This window comes from Mercenaria mercenaria, chromosome 16, assembly GCF_021730395.1.
Source record: "Mercenaria mercenaria strain notata chromosome 16, MADL_Memer_1, whole genome shotgun sequence".
NCBI lineage: Eukaryota > Metazoa > Mollusca > Bivalvia > Venerida > Veneridae > Mercenaria > Mercenaria mercenaria.
In genome coordinates this window covers 53845422-53862296 of record NC_069376.1, presented here as the reverse complement: position 1 = coordinate 53862296, position 16875 = coordinate 53845422, and the positions used below count along the sequence as shown (strand labels likewise).

General features: G+C 35.7%; 1 long non-coding RNA gene across 2 annotated transcripts in view; it reads left to right on the top strand.

Moving 5' to 3' along the window:
• Nucleotides 1–855: 855 nt before the first annotated feature.
• Nucleotides 856–16875, top strand: part of LOC123540713 (uncharacterized) — a 31029-nt gene continuing 15009 nt past the window's right edge. Inside the window, exons 1-3 of one of the 2 annotated variants that reach the window (XR_008367892.1) lie at nucleotides 856–1198; nucleotides 8803–8961; nucleotides 9722–9854. This is a non-coding gene — a long non-coding RNA (uncharacterized LOC123540713). Of the gene's footprint in view, nucleotides 1199–8715; nucleotides 8962–9721; nucleotides 9855–16875 lie in introns of both variants that reach the window. The other variant, XR_008367891.1, reaches the window with a different exon arrangement.

Genomic DNA, 16875 nt, shown 5'->3' with positions numbered 1-16875 from the left:
AAACGTGTCAACAAATGTCGAAAAAACAATCATTTTTAGTATAAAAATAATATTCCTAGTATCCTTAGGACACTGGGCACATTTTCATGCAATCTCGCCCGGCTTATGTATGTGTTTGACAACATAGAAATTATCTCAGTCGATCCAAAGTAATTCACAGAAGTCCAGAAAATGAAAGTACAAAGGCTAAACTTGACATTCAAGGTCGAACTTGCGTTGGTCGACACTCAAATGTTGATTCAATGGAAGTGTGAATGGGCCGTTAAACGCTTATACGTTATATAACGTTTTATGTTTATGGTTGACAACATGGAAATGCTCTCAATCGATCCAAAGTTATTCACAGACGTAACGAAAACGAAAGTAGACAGGCTAAACATTAAAAACAAGATCAAATTTCAGTTGGCCGATACTCAGGGGTCACGCGCAGGGGTCACCCCTTCAAAATGTATACTCGTGGACTTCTTTTTCACATAAATGATTTTAGATATGCTTTACATTATAAAAATGATTTTAGATATGCTTTACATTATAAAAATGATTTTAGATATGATTTTAGATATGCTTTACATTATAAAAATGATTTTAGATATGCTTTACATTATAAAAATGATTTTAGATATGCTTTACATTAAAAAAATGATTTTAGATATGCTTATATATATATATACAATTGGCGTTCTCAATATAACTCCTTCTAGGCGATATATGACCATTTTGTGTCGATTCGCCGTAAAACCCTACTCTCTCCCCCATCACGGCAGAACACTCACTGTAAATTAGATCAGAATGAAATATCAAACCCATCTGAATTAAAAATATCTTCCTTTATACAGCATGATGACACAGATTAAATAGAAGTTATTCCACTGGAAAAGTCGAGAGTCATGAAGCAAGCAATGAGTCCAGTGCCATCTCCTGCAGTAGTTGGACCTTCAAGCAATTTCAGCTTGACATCTGTTTTCTCTATTCAAAATCATTGGTTATTGAAAACCTCTTGAACTGCATCGTCAAAGAGGTAGACATGAAGAGAAAAAAAATTATATGACTATCTATGGACTCCATGATAGATACCTATGGAGGCAGGCCAACTGACACAGAAACTCTGCAACTGACTGGGACACTGATGGAATTGTATCCAATATTGAGGGATAATACAAACAATGGAATCTGGGAGAAATATGTAATTGGGCAATAGGTACATGCATGAACATTCTTTTGTCATTTTAACATTCTGTTGAGCAAATGATAGTCATAGTATCTAGTTTTCACAGGCAATTTAAATCTGTAAGAATCTTTTTTAAAGCAGAGGATGCAATCAAGCAAATAATATCAGACAAGGTATTTTTAGCTCATCTGTCACATAGTCTGCCATTTGTCCATGTCTGTCCACAATTTCATTTGCACATTTTGCTATCAACTTTAATCAAAGTGGCACACAACTTGTACTGGCATTATATCTCGGTTCCTTTCGAAAACTGGCCAGATCCCATCATGGGTTCCAGAGTTATGGCTCCTTGAAGGGCCAAAATTTGCTATTTTGGCTTTTGCAGCCATATAGAGACTTAATTTATGGTTTGATTTGATACAAACTTGTAAAATATTTTTGATAATAATAAATATTGGAGTTCATGATGAATCTGTCTGATCCAGTTATAGGTTCCAGAGTTACGGCCCCTGATTGACTGCTGAAAGAGCCAATACATGTATTTGTTAATTTTTACCTAGTAAACATGATAGAAGTGACATTTTATATTTGATTTTAACCACACTTACAAGCAAGTTAAGTCACAATAAGATCTGTTCCTTTTGAAAACCGGCTATATTCTATCATGGCCAGAATGATTATCTTGATGATCTCTAGGTCTGGATCGAAACTGGGTCATGTCTGGTCAAAACCTAGGTCATCAAGTCAAATCGAAGGAAAAGCGTGTTAACATAAAGGCCACATTAAGTCCCACATTTAAGACCCTATCTTCATGAAACTTGATCAGAATGTTTATCTTGATGATTTCTAGGCCAGATTTAAATCTGGGTCACATTTAAGACCCTATCTTCATGAAACTTGGTCAGAATGTTTATCTTGATGATTTCTAGGTCAGATTTAAATCTGGGTCATATGGGGTCAAAAAGTAGGTCACATGGCCAAATCAAAGGAAAAGCTTGTCAAGACTTGAGGCCACATTTATTACCCTAATTTCATGAAACTTGGTCAGAATGTTTATCTTGATGATTCCTAGGCCATGTTCAAAACAGTTGTTTGTAGTTAAAAACTAGGTCAAATCAAAGGAAAGGTTTAACACTCTTGTTCATTTATGTGGATGAAATTGAGGAATGTTTGTAGCATGATATATGATTTATTACTCTGGTATGTGGGTAAAAATAGGTACATCAATTCAAAGAATAAGCTTGTTTCCACTGTCTTCGAGAATAACATGAAGTCTTGATATTTCAAATTGTCATGTGATAAATCTAGGTAGTATTAATCGAGAAAGTGTATGCAAGTATGCCTTTTTTGCTCAATTTTCCGAAACTTGTAAATTTTTTATGAAATTTTTGACAATTTAATCGGGTCATTGGGATAAAACAAACTGTCAGTATGTCAGATCTGAATTGAAAATTGTCTTTTACATCAGAAGAACAATTTTTGGTTCTAATGGAAATTGGTCAGATATTTTTTCCTGAATAGTAATAAACTTGTTTACACTGTTATGGTTGTTATCAAGTGAAAAACTAACCATCTGGCCACTTGTTTTTATAGATTGATACTAAGTACACATGTATTACCACAGGATTCGTGCCTTTATTGTAATATTTAGGATCATGCAGACTTTTCTCACAGTTGCCAGACTGTCTGACCAAACTCTTGAATTTCAGACAAGCTATGTTACCTTTCTAAACTGGGAATTGATAAAAGATGTAACAAAATTGAAATGTTTACTGTTCAGCTACCAGATACTATCTTTTTTTTGCAATACTAAGGAATAACTTTTAATGAATAATAGAAATATTTGTCAAATAAATTTTCTTTAAGTGATACAATAATTATAACTTTGTAATTTGTCCAGTAATTTCACAAAGCTTGAGAATTATTTAACATGTAAAAAAGAAATCATAGCAGCAAACGGCATTAATTGACTGTGCTAGATATCATTATTGTAATACAGTCAATTGGCTTGATCAGAAAGTTTGCTTGGAAAATACAGTTCATTGATTACTCTTTCAGATGTCTGTAAAAATGGAATCCTCAAAGAAAGTTTTTATACGCCCGAATTATATAATGGTCCAGGTGTCCGTCTGTCCATCCATCCGTTAGCAATTTCATGTCCGCTCTGTAACTCTTGAACCCCTTGAAGAATTTCAAAGAAACTTGACACAAATGTTCACTACACCAAGACGACGTGCAGAGTGCATGTTTTGGATGTGTCATTTCAAGGTCACTTGTTTCGGATGACTAGGTTCAAGGTCAAGGTCACACTTAGGAGTGAAAGGTCATATGAGTGTGTTTCGTGTCTGCTCTGTAATTCTTGAACTGCTTGAATGATATCAAAGAAACTTGGCACAAATGTTCACAACACTGAGGTAACGTGCAGAGCGCATGTTTTGGATGACTTGCTTCAAGGTCAAGGTCACACTTAGGGGTCAAAGGTCATATATGACTGCTTTGTGTATATTGCTCTGCATTGCATTGCTCTTGTTCTTATTTGGCATATCCCTTTTTGTTCTCTTGCAATATTTTTTTTTTTAATTACTTCCTTTTTTTTTACTAAAAAAAGCTTATTTTGAAACTTTTTTTATTATTGGCCATATGGAAAAACCGAGACCACTTTTCTGTGGTACAATATGGATGGTACATCCAATTTTTAGATGTATTTTGACATAACTTTACCTTGTAAGAATGTTTTTGTGGACTTAAAAAAATTTTTTTTGGGGGGGGGAGGGGGGATGGGAATTTCTTCTTTTTAGCTCGACTATTCATAAAATAGTAGAGCTATTGGACTTGCCCATGCGTCGGCGTCCGCGTCCCTATTTGGTTAAGTTTTTGTATGTAAGCTGGTATCCCAGCAACCACTTGTGGGAATGGATTGAAACTTCACACACTTATTCACTGTGATAAATTGACTTACATTGCACAGGTTCCATAACTCTGTTTTGCTTTTTTACAAAATTATGCCCCTTTTTTGACTTAGAAATATTTGGTTAAGGTTTTGTATGTAAGCTGGTATCTCAGTAACCAATTGTGGGAATGGATTGAAATTTCAAACACTTATTTACTGTGATAAACTGACTTACACTGCACAGGTTCCATAACTCTGTTTTGCCTTTTTACAAAATTATGCCCCTTTTTCGACTTAGAATTTTTTGGTTAAGGTTTTGTATGTAAGCTGGTATCTCAGTACTCACTAATGGGAATGGATTGAAACTTCACACACTTGTTCACTGTCATGATCTGACATGCACAAAGCAGGTCCCATAACTTTATTTTGCTTTTTTACAAAATTATGCCCCTTTTTCAACATAGAAATTTTTGGTTAAGTTTTTGTATGTAAGCTGGTATCTCAGTATCCACTAATGGGAAAGGATTGAAATTTCACACACTAATTCACTGTCATGATATGACATGCAGTGCAAAGGGTCAATAACTCAACTTCGCATTTTATAAAATTATGCCCCTTTTTCAACTTAGGAGTTTTGGGTTAAATTCTTATATGTAAGCTGGTATCTTATGGGAATGGATTGAAACTTCATACACTTGTCCACTGTCATGAGCTGATAAGCACTATGCAGGTTCCATAACTCTGTTTTACTTTCTTACTAAATTATGCCTCTTTTTTTGACTCGTATTCATTCAAGTGACAAGGCTGTTGAATAGTCGAGCGTTGCTGTCCTCCGACAGCTCTTTTTTGTTGTTCCTGTCCTTTGGGCTTCAACAGTCAAGTCTTTAGCTCACCTGAACAGGAAGCACTCAAGGTGAGCTTTAGTGATTGCCCTGTGTCTGTCGTCCGTCTTCAGTCGTCCGTCCATCCATCGTCAACAATATGACTGTTAACACTCTAGAGGTTACATTTTTGGCCCAATCTTAATGAAACTTGGTCAGAATGTTACCCTTAATAAAATCTTGGATAAGTTTTATATCGAGTCATTTGGGGTCAAAAACTAGGTCACCAGGTCAAATCAAAGGAAAGGCTTGTTAACACTCTAGAGGTCAGAATTTTGGCCCAATCTTAATGAAACTTGGTCAGAATGTTACCCTCAATAAAATCTTGGACAAGTTTGATACTTGGTCATCTGGGGTCAAAAACTAGGTCACCAGGTCAAATCAAAGGAAAAGCTTAACATTGTAGAGGCCATATTTATGACTGTATCTTCATGAAACTTGGTCAGAATGTTAATCATGATGATTTTAAAGTCCAGTTTGAATTTGGGTCATGTAGGATAAAAAACTAGGTCACCAGGTCAAATCAAAGGAAAAGCTAGTTAACACTCTAGAGGCCACATTTATGACCATATCTTAATAAAACTTGGTCAGAATGTTAATCTTGATGATCTATAGCTCAAATTCAAATCTGGGTCAGGTGGAGTCAAAAACTAGGGTCATTGGGTCAAATCAAAGGAAAAGCTAGTTAACACTCTAGAGGCCTCATTTATGACTGTATCTTCTTGAAACTAAGTCAGAATGTTAATCTTGATGATCTTTAGGTCAAGTTCGAATCTGGGTCACGTGGGGTCAAAAACTAAGTCACCAGGTTAGATCAAGGGAAAAGCTAGTTAACACTTTAGAGGCCACATTTATGACCATATCATAATGAAACTCTTGATGATCTTTAGATCAGTAGGTCAGGTGAGCGATACAGGGCCTTCATGGCCCTCCTGTTTAAGTTTTGCTCCCATCCTCTGATGTAACCCTTCGGGCGTATATTGCCCCACTTGGCGGCACTCTTGTTCATGAAATTTAGAACAAAGAAAAAAAAAAGTAATTTTGAGTATAATAATTGCCTTTGTTTGATGCTATATCGAAAATGTAGAAATTGGCCATGGCTTCATTATGCAGTCAGATCTCATCAACTTCCTTCAGAGTGTCTGAAATATTAAATTGAAATGTATCTTTCATTGTATAATTACATTATTTTTGGCAGCAAAGGTTTTTCTCAAGAAAGAAAAATATTTTAATTTCTTAATATTCTCACTTCAGATTAGATTTTATGTACATTGTAACCCCAAGTCATAATGCATAGATATTATTTTTTTGCGTAAGGAACGCCCCCACCTCCCTTTGATGTTGATAGTCTCACAAGCTCTCTCAGAAATGGTGGACATGCACGCTACTGCTATAACTGATTCACTTGAGAAAGTACCAGAAAATAACTCTTACACATTTTTGCCAAAATTAAGTTCTAAAAACTTGTCATATTGCGTTCTTTATACAGGTTTAAACTATTTCACACAAGGTTATATTCACAATATTAAGATTTATGAGGAAGCAGCTTTGGGGTCTGTAAAATGTCAGTGCTGAACAACAATGTGAAAGTCAGAGGAGCAACCTGAAGTGCAGATAGATATATGCACATCATCTGAAAAAATCACAAAGCGATGTGTTCCTGCAAAATGGGATAATACTTGTATTTATAAAATGAATCTATATCTAAATCATTTTTCAACAGTCAGCATCTCAGATGATTGCAGTTAATACACATATGCATCTAACACTTTTTAATAGATGCGCAATAAAAATCCATGTTCGTTAAAAGGTGCAAAATCATAATTTTATAAGTTTTTGTTTCTTAGCTATCTTAAGAAGAGGGTCATGTATCCTATATTGCTAACCTGTTAAAATTTGGCCTTGAAATCAAGATAAATATTCTTACCAAGCTTCATGAAGATAGGGTCATAAATATGGCCTTAGCAACAAGCAATTTTCTTTTGATTAAAGTGGGCGACCTAGTTTTTGATCCCACATGACCCAGTTTTGAACAGCCTAGAAATCATCAAGATGAACATTCTGACCAAATTTCATGAAGATAGGGTCATAAATATGGCGTCTAGAGTATTTATTAGCTTTTTCTTTCATTTGACTAGGTGCCATAGTTTTTGACCCCATATGACCCAGTTTTGAGCTTAGCATTGGAATCATCAAGATAAACAAGTTTCATAAAGATAGGGTCTTAAATGTGGCTGCTTAAGAGTGTTAACAAGCTTTTCCTTTCATTTGACCAGGTGACCTAGTTTTTGAATCCACATGACCCAGTTTCAAACTTGGCCTAGAAATCATCAAGATAAACATTCTGACCAAATTTCATGAAGATATGATCATAAATATGGCGTCTAGTGTTAGGTAAGAAACTTTCCCTTCCATTTGACCAGGTGACCTAGTTTTTGACCCCATATGACCCAATTTTGAACTTTTGCATAGGAATCATCAAGATAAACATTCTGTGGAAGTTTGTGTCAAATAGAAGCATAAATGAAACCTTTATATGGCTGAAAGGGCCAATATAGAAAAGTTTGCTTCTTTCAGAGGAAGTACTTCTAGAACCAATGATGGAATTTGGCCGGTTTTCAAAAATAACCAAGATAACATTGTGACTGAAGTTGTAAGTCTGGTTAAAATCGAATGTAAAATGTCACTCCTATCATGTTCACAAGGTAAAATTAACATATTTTGGCTCTTTCAGGTGTCAGTCAGGGGTGGTAACTCCAGACCCTATGTTTGGATCAGTCGGATTCATCATGGAATCCAAGATCTATTGTTGTTAAGGATAGTTTGCAAGTTTGTGTCAAATCAAACCATAAATGAAGTCTCTATATGGCTGTATTAAAAAGCAATTTTCGGCCCTTCAAGGGGCCATAGCTCTGGAACCTATGATGGGATCTGGCCACTTTTCGAAAGGAACTAAGATACTATGCAAATACAAGTTGCAGGCAAGTTGTATTAAAATCAGTTGCAAAATATATTCTCTACCTAATGTTCACAAGCCAAAAATGGGATCTGGCCAGTTTTCAAAGGAACAGAAAATTATGCCAATACAACTTGTGTGCAAGTTTTATTAAAATCAATTGCAAAATGTGGTTTTATCATGTTCACAAGCCAAAATAGCAAATTTTGGCCGTTTAAGGAGCCATAACTCTTGAACCCATGATGGGATCTGGCCAGTTTTCAAAAGAAACTGAGATATTATGCCAATTTAAATTTTTTCAAGTTTGATAAAAATCTGTTGAAAACTATGGTGTTGTTTATGTTCATAAGAAATTTATGAACAGACAGACAGACGACGGATGATGGGCGATCACAAAAGCTCACCCTGTTACTACGTGGCAGGTTAGATAAAAATGCCAAATCAAGAAAAGAAAAAATTACGCTCAAGTCGGGAGCTGCAGTTATAAATATTTTCATGCGGTAATAAATATTTTCATGCAGTCTTGACCTGGTGAATATTTCACGGAGGAATACGTGTAACGAATGTTAAATGTAAAGCTTTATAATTAGGGCAGTTTACTTCTGGTACCCTCTGTTACAAAACTCTTAGTTTTGAATGGAAAAATGTCGTAATTCTTATGTGTTTCATAACATATTCTGACAGTAAGTTTCATGGCCTTCATAAGATAAATAGCAAAAAAAATTCTTATATCTAAATAACTTCTGTTTTATTGTCGTAACACTAGGCCAGTGCCTTAGAAAAAGCATTAAATTTTCATTATCTCTTATTTCATTTTCAGATTTAATGGACATAATGTTCTCACGTTACTGGTTTAATCAAATTATTACATGGGCTAAAATTTCCACAACATTGTGTATCCCTGCAGAACAAAGCTACACCAGTATCCCGCGGCCATGGAATGACTTTTCCCGGAGTGAGGCTGAGTGAGACTGGAAGTTAAACCAGTGCTACGTGGTAGTTAAGCGAACCACTGAGTTGACAGAAAACTGAAACCTATAGAGTGCCGCATAGATGTTAATTTCAAGTAGGTGGTGCTATAATTGTTAAAAATATTTTACCATTAGTATACAGACAAACAAATCAGCAGATGTTAATGTTTTAATATGTACGTGGTACATTTATCATCATATAAATTGACATATTCTTATTTATTATATACCTATATGAATTCTGTAAAAATTCAACTTGTATTTCACAATTAAATATGGACAAACAAAAATTCCGTATTGTACCTTTTAAGTTCTGTATTGTACCTTCCGTATTGTATGCTGCCGGACTATTCTCATTAATATGCATGACCCGACACATTTCTATAAATAATGCACATAAAAACTTAGTAAGTTCCATTTAATATCGAATAACATTGAAGATTTCGTTGAAGAACAAAACAAGAAACAAAATGGTAAAGGTATGTTATAAAAGGGTCATTATAACAGTAGCTAGATCTGGGACTTTGTATTCGGCTCTTGTGGAATTAGCAAGGTCGGATCACACTCGGCGCTTGCGCGCCTCGTGAGATCCGATCTAGCAAAATCCACTCGAGCCGAATACTGCATCCCAGATCAAGCTAATTTTATAATAACCCTATTGTATTTACTGCAACAAGCTTTACTGATGATATGCTGACATTTAAAGATAATTAACACAGAAATGCAAATTAGCTGTGCAATATAACTTATCACAAGTTGATTCTAAAAGCAGCTGAGAAAATATCTAATATTTGAGATCTAAATTTTTTAGGCAGCATACATTGTTTTACAAAAAAGATTTATTTGACATTTCAGAATTCCCAGATTAACATTAGATGTAGACAATTTGCTGGAAATCAACAGGGTGCTGTTTGAACAGAGTTTGGGTGTTAGTAGTAACACAGTATTTGGCCCTGTTCCTTTAGGATCTCTTCTCAGTTAATACCAGGTAAATCAATATTTTTATTTGTAGGCACTCGGCTTGTTGCCTGGACCCCAGGGCGGGATCCAGAAATTTTTAGCTCATAGAGTAGAGCTATTGGACTCGCCCATGCGTTGGTGTCCACGTCCGCGTCCCGATTTGGTTAAGTTTTTGTATGTAAGCTGGTATCTCAGCAACCACTTGTGGGAATGGATTGGAACTTCACACACTTATTCACTGTGATAAACTGACTTACATTGGCATGATTGCGCAGGTTCCATAACTCTATTTTGCTTTTTTACAAAATTATGCCCCTTTTTCGACTTAGAATTTTTTGGTTAAGGTTTTGTATGTAAGCTGGTATCTCAGTACTCACTAATAGGAATGGATTGAAACTTCACACACTTGTTCACTGTCATGATCTGACATGCACAAAGCAGGTCCCATAACTTTATTTCACGTTTTTACAAAATTATGCCCCTTTTTAGCTCATCTGATTTTTTGAAAAAAAATGATGAGTTATTGTCATCACTTGAGCGGTTGTCGGCGTCGGCGTCGGCGTCGGCGTTGCCTGGTTAAGTTTTATGTTTAGGTCAGCTTTTCTCCTAAACTATCAAAGCTATTGCTTTGAAACTTGGAATACTTGTTCTCCATCATAAGCTGACCCTGTATAGCAAGAAACATAACTCCATCTTGCTTTTTGCAAGATTTATGGCCCCTTTTGTACTTAGAAAATATCAGATTTCTTGGTTAAGTTTTATGTTTAGGTCAGCTTTTCTCCTAAACTATCACAGCTATTGCTTTGAAACTTGGAATACTTGTTCACCATCATAAGCTGACCCTGTATAGCAAGAAACATAACTCCATCTTGCTTTTTGCAAGATTTATGGCCCCTTTTGTACTTAGAAAATATCAGATTTCTTGGTTAAGTTTTATGTTTAGGTCAACTTTTCTCCTAAACTATCAAAGCTATTGCTTTGAAACTTGGAATACTTGTTCACATCATAAGCAGACCTGTACATCAAGAAACATAACTCCATCTTGCTTATTGCAAGAATTATTGCCCCTTTTGGACTTAGAAAATCAGTTTTCTTGGTTCAGTTTTATGTTTAGGTCAGCTTTTATCCTAAACTATCAAAGCTATTGCTTTAAAACTTGCAACACTTGTTCACCATCATAGGCGACCCTATACAGCAAGAAACATAACTCCATTCTGCTTTTGCAAGATTTATGGCCCTTTTGGACTTAAAAAATATCAGATTTCTTGGTTAAGTTTTATGTTTAGGTAAACTTTTTCTCTTAAACTATCAAAGCTATTGCTTTGAAACTTGCAACACTTGTTCACCATCATAAGCTGACCCTGTACAGCAAGCAACATAACTCCATCCTGCTTTTTGCAATAATTATTGCCCCTTTTGGACTTAGAAAAATCATTTTCTTGGTTGAATATTATGTTTAAGTCAACTTTTCTCATAAACTATCAGCTATTGCTTTAAAACTTGCAACAGTTTTTCACCATCATAAGTGGACACTGTACATCAAGAAACATAACTCTATCCTGCTTTTTGCAAGAATGATGGCCCTTTTTAGACTTAGAAAATCATGGGTAGGACAATATTTCTATTATACAAAAAAAAATCAGATGAGCGTCAGCACCCGCAAGGCGGTGCTCTTGTTCAACATAGAAATTTTTGGTTGTTTTTGTATGTAAGCTGGTATCTCAGTATCCACTAATGGGAAAGGATTGAAACTTCACACACTAGTTCACTGTCATGATATGACATGCAGTGCAAAGGGTCAATAACTCAACTTCGCATTTTACAAAATTATGCCCCTTTTTCAACTTAGGAGTTTCGGGTTAAATTCTTATATATAAGCTGGTATCTCAGTACCCACTAATGGGAATGGACTGAAACTTCACACACTTGTCCACTGTCATGAGCTGATAAGCACTATGCATGTTCCATAACCCTATTTTTTATTTTTTTACTTAATTATGCCCCTTTTTCGACTCGTATTCATTCAAGCGACAAGGCTGTTGAGTAGTCGAGCGTTGCTGTCCTCCGACAGCTCTTGTTTGACTGGGGGGGGCTACCAGTCTTGAACAAAGACATCAACGCCGAGGCGCAAGGTTTTGGAGGGGGCACCTTTGCCCATGTTAGGTAGGGGTTCAGGGGTGGATCAGGTTGACTCCCTCTGGAAATCTTTTAAATACATGCATAAAATGGTGGCTTCTGGTGCATTTTAGGTCTAAATTTTGAGGTATTGGAGGGATACAATACTCCCCTCTTGATTGGGGGATGAGGGGGATCTCTCCCTAAAAAATTTTGAAATACAGGTATGAAATGGTGGCCTCTGGTGCATTTCTGGATCTAAATTTTGAGGGGCATCTTTGATAAGTACAAGTCACTTCTCGGCCAACTGGAGGGGGGCGGGGTGTGGCACGGGCCGTGGATCCGGGCCTAGACCCCACCCAAATTCTGTGACATAAAAATTACTTTTTAGTACTCGGGTATAAAGGATATGATTTTTATGTCACAGAATTTTATTAGCTTATCTGATTTTTTGAAAAAAAATGAGTTATTGTCCTCACTTGATAGGCGTCGGCATTGTCTGGTTAAGTTTTATGTTTAGGTCAGCTTTTCTTCAAAACTATCAAAGCTATTGCTTTGAAACTTAGAACACTTGTTCACCATCATAAGCTGACCCTGTACAGCAAGAAACATAACTCCATCCTGCTTTTTGCAAGATTTATGGCCCCTTTTGGACTTAGAAAATATCAGCTTTCTTTGTTAAGTTCTATGTTTAGGTCAACCTTTTCTCTTAAAACTGTCGAAGCTATTACTTTGAAACTTGCAACACTTGTTCACCATCATAAGCTGACCCTGTACAGCAAGAAACATAACTCCATCTTGCTTTTTGCAATAATTATTGCCCCTTTTGGACTTAGAAAATCAGTTTTCTTGGTTGAGTATTATGTTTGTCAGCTTTTCTCATAAACTATCAAAGCTATTGCTTTAAAACTTGCAACAGTTTTTCACCATCATAAGTGGACGCTGTACATCAAGAAACATAACTCTGTCCTGTTTTTGCAAGAATGATGGCCCTTTTTAGACTTAGAAAATGATGGGTAGGACAATATTTCTATTATACAAAAAAATCAGATGAGCGTAAGCACCCGCATGTGGTGCTCTTGTTATTTATGTAACTATTACCATGTTCAGACTACATTTTTGTACCCCCGGAAAAAGTTGTAAGGGGGGTATACTGGTTTCAGGTTGTCTGTCCGTAGACACAATCTTGTGCACACCATCTCTCCACATCCCCATGACACAATTTAATGAAACTTCACACAAGTGATCAGTAACACAACAGTAGTTGTGAATGGGGCATGTTAGGTTCTTTCAGAAAAAAAATTTGCATAGTTACGGGACTTTGTTTTTTATTACTACACTATATACATAGACATAATCTTGTGCACACCATTTCTCCTCATCCCCTTGACACAATTTAATGAAACTTCGCACAAGTGATCAGTAACAACAGTAGTTGTGCATGGGGCATGTTAGGTTCTTTTAACAACAAAAATTGCAGAGTTATGGGACTTTGTTTCTTACTAACATACTATGTACATACAGTCTGCATATGCAATCTTGTGTGCGCCTAATCTTCCGAACTCTTGCACACAATTTAATGAAACTTCACACAAGTGATCTGAGTACCAACCCTAGTTGTGCATGGTGCATGTTATGTTCTTTTAGATAAATATTCTGCATAGTTATGGGACTTTGTTTTTTGTTACTATACTGTATACATACAGTCTATATACATACAGTCCACATAATTTTTCAATCTTGTATGCGTCAAATTGCAATATACTGTGTCAGTGCATGCGGGGGGTACATTCATCAACTTTAGTGATAGCTCTAGTTAATCCTATATTAACTTGGGTTTATTTTTTAAACTCGTTCGTGTCCACACTATATGTGGTGTAATACGTGAATTATGTAAAGGTCAAGTGGGTTCTGTAATATAGCATTAATAAACTACCTTGGGAGGTGGTTTTAATACTTTATGAAAAAGTAATACTACATTATTTTACAAGTGTGAATGCAAATGTGAGTTACAACTGGTTTTACAATCCCAAATCCACAGATCTTACCTTTTGGCTGAAGAATACCATGTGTTTCTCTTTTGTATCAAACAATTGATGCTATGGCTGGCAAAAAAATTGGGAGTGTTGATGAAACAAAAACATTAAATTGCGATATGGAGTCATGCTGATGCTCAAAATGGACTATAAATGGAATGAACAGAAATTCTTAGATAAACACTGAAGTTTAAACATTGATGACTCCTTCTTCTTTCTGTTAGCCTCCTTCTTTGTAGGGCTGTAACGAGTATCCGAGTACTCGGATATCCACGAGTTTGACCAAAAGTTCGAGTACGGATATTCGTCATTGTCAAGATCGTTGGATCGCGATCTTTTTCATTGATACATGCAATTTGTAAAATTCTATCAAGAAAACTAAATTAAAGCCAAATTAAACGTCTTCAACGAATTTTCTTGCACATCTAAGACGATTGTCAGATTCTAAACCGGATGTAAACAGATGTCTTAGGTAGAGTTAGCATCGGTCTTATTTTCGAACTAAAATTATGTCAAAACAGTGAAGGTTTGGCCCCGGTCGATCTTCTGTATTTAAACAGGACAGGGTAGATATAAAGGCATATCTATCTTACTGGTTATTTATCATTATTAATTCTTTAATATATATCTGGGGAATGAGGAACGGTTAATGATTCTACATGGCGGGTGTTTTAAAATTCCTAGCTCCGTACTTCCGGTTCAGGCTAAAACATAAACATCAGAACAAAAAGTCGACCAGACGCTCGGCTGTTATCCATCCACTTTTTTTCAAGTGAAAATTAGGGAAATAAAGTGGTGGTTGGGAGACACATTCCACACCACCTGGATATGCATCTGTGTTCGCACTATACATATATGCCACGAAATTGGATTTAAAAATACAAAATGGATGAATGGCAGAGTTCAAAATGAGGCCCGGTTAGGCTAATTTTGGTCTATAAAATTTGGGTGATTTGGCCAATTTTCACTACATCTGGCATGGAAAGCGACAGGTGCATAGGACCGGAGAGTCATCTTTATGTAGTCTATAGTATCTGCAATAGTCCATAGTAGTTTCAAAGAAAAATAAGCAAAAACGAGATTTCTATGGATATTTCAACACTGGTACCCACACGTCAATGTGGAATTCGCAGATAGTACTCCCCTGCCACCGAATAGACATTTTTCATTTAAGTAACTAAATTCAATAAAAAGTTAGATACAAAATTTCTGTCCAAGAAATAAAATATTTTCTTTTTATAAAAAAATGCGGAACTGTTACTTAAAATATTGTGATTATTAATGACTGACGTCATACCGTTCATCTGCAAGAATGTACGGACATTACAGAAGTCCACCCGCGAAACCTGACTTTAATTAATGAGCAAAACATTAAACATAGGTCAAAACTATTAAACTGAGCACTATGAGAACTGCAAAGCGATTCCATACAGAAAACAGTACAAAAATAACAGGCTTGCATTTTTGTATCCTTACAAGTTGTTGCTTTTGATCTGTGGTTCGAATCTGTGAATCGTCAGCCCCGACTCGCGGATCGGATCGCCACTTGTCTGACGATCCACAGCCCTACTTCTTTGTAACATTTTTTGCTTATTGCAAAATATTTAACTTCCAACATTGCATGTATATATTTAAACCACATTTCTTTGGCTAGTGTGGATGCAAACTAGATTATATTTTGATGAGTTTTAAATATCAAATACCAATTATGGCCAATTAGTGCCTGATGAAAATAAAACTGATCTGCTAGTGTGAACACAGTATAAGTGGTACAAGCTTGTGCAGTTTTTTTTCCAGGGTCGTAGCAGATGGGGCTAAGGGGGTGGAGGTGGATGGTGTCCGGGCAACAAGCCGACTGCCTGCGAATTAAGTCAAATAAAAATAATACCTTAAGTGAATCACCACATTTAACAAGACAATCCTATTATCAAAATAACTTGAGAAATGCTTATTTTACCTATTTCAGTATATAGCAAAATTTCACACAATGTCATGGAGTTGTCATTTAGCTTATCTTTGATAAAGGCATCCTAAAATAATATAAGAATACCATAGACAGACTCTATCTTGTTAAATTTGTTTAGATAATGATGTAGGGATTTTACACAACAGAATTTTATACATTTTTAGCTCGACTTTTAGAAGAAAAAGTAGAGCTATTGTACTCGCCCCAGCGTCGGTGTCGTCGTTGGTAAAGTTTTTTATAAAGTCAAATATCTCTGTTACTATCAAAGCTATTGACTTGAAACTTAAAATAGTTATTTACTATCAAAGTCTACACTACGAGAAACAATCTCCATAACTCTGGTTTGAATTTTGACAGAATTATGCCCCTTTTTAACTTAGATTTTTTTTGTTAAATTTTTGATAAAGTCAAATATCTCTGTTACTATTAAAGCTTTTGACTTGAAACTCAAAACAGTTACTTACTATCAAAATCTTCACCAGGAGACACAATTCCCATAACTCTGATTTGAATTTTGACAGAGTTATGTCCCTTTTTAACTTAGAATTTTTGGTTAAAGTTTTTTGATAAAAGTCGAATATTCTGTTACAATCAAAGCTTTTGACTTGAAACTTAAAATACTTGTTTACCATCAAAGTCTACACCAGGAGGAACAATCCCCGTAACTCTGGTTTGAATTTTGACAGAATTATGGCCCTTTTTAACTTAGAATTTTGTTTTTAATTTTTGATGAAGTCAAGTATCTGTTACTATTAAAGCTTTTGACTTGAAACTCAAAATAGTTATTTACTATCAGTCTACACCAAGAGACACAATTCCAGTAACTCTGATTGAATTTTGACAGAGTTATGTCCCATTTTAACTTGGGCCCGCCCGCATAGCTCAGTAGGTAAGAGCGTTGGTCTGCGGATCTCGGGGTCGCGAGTTCGATC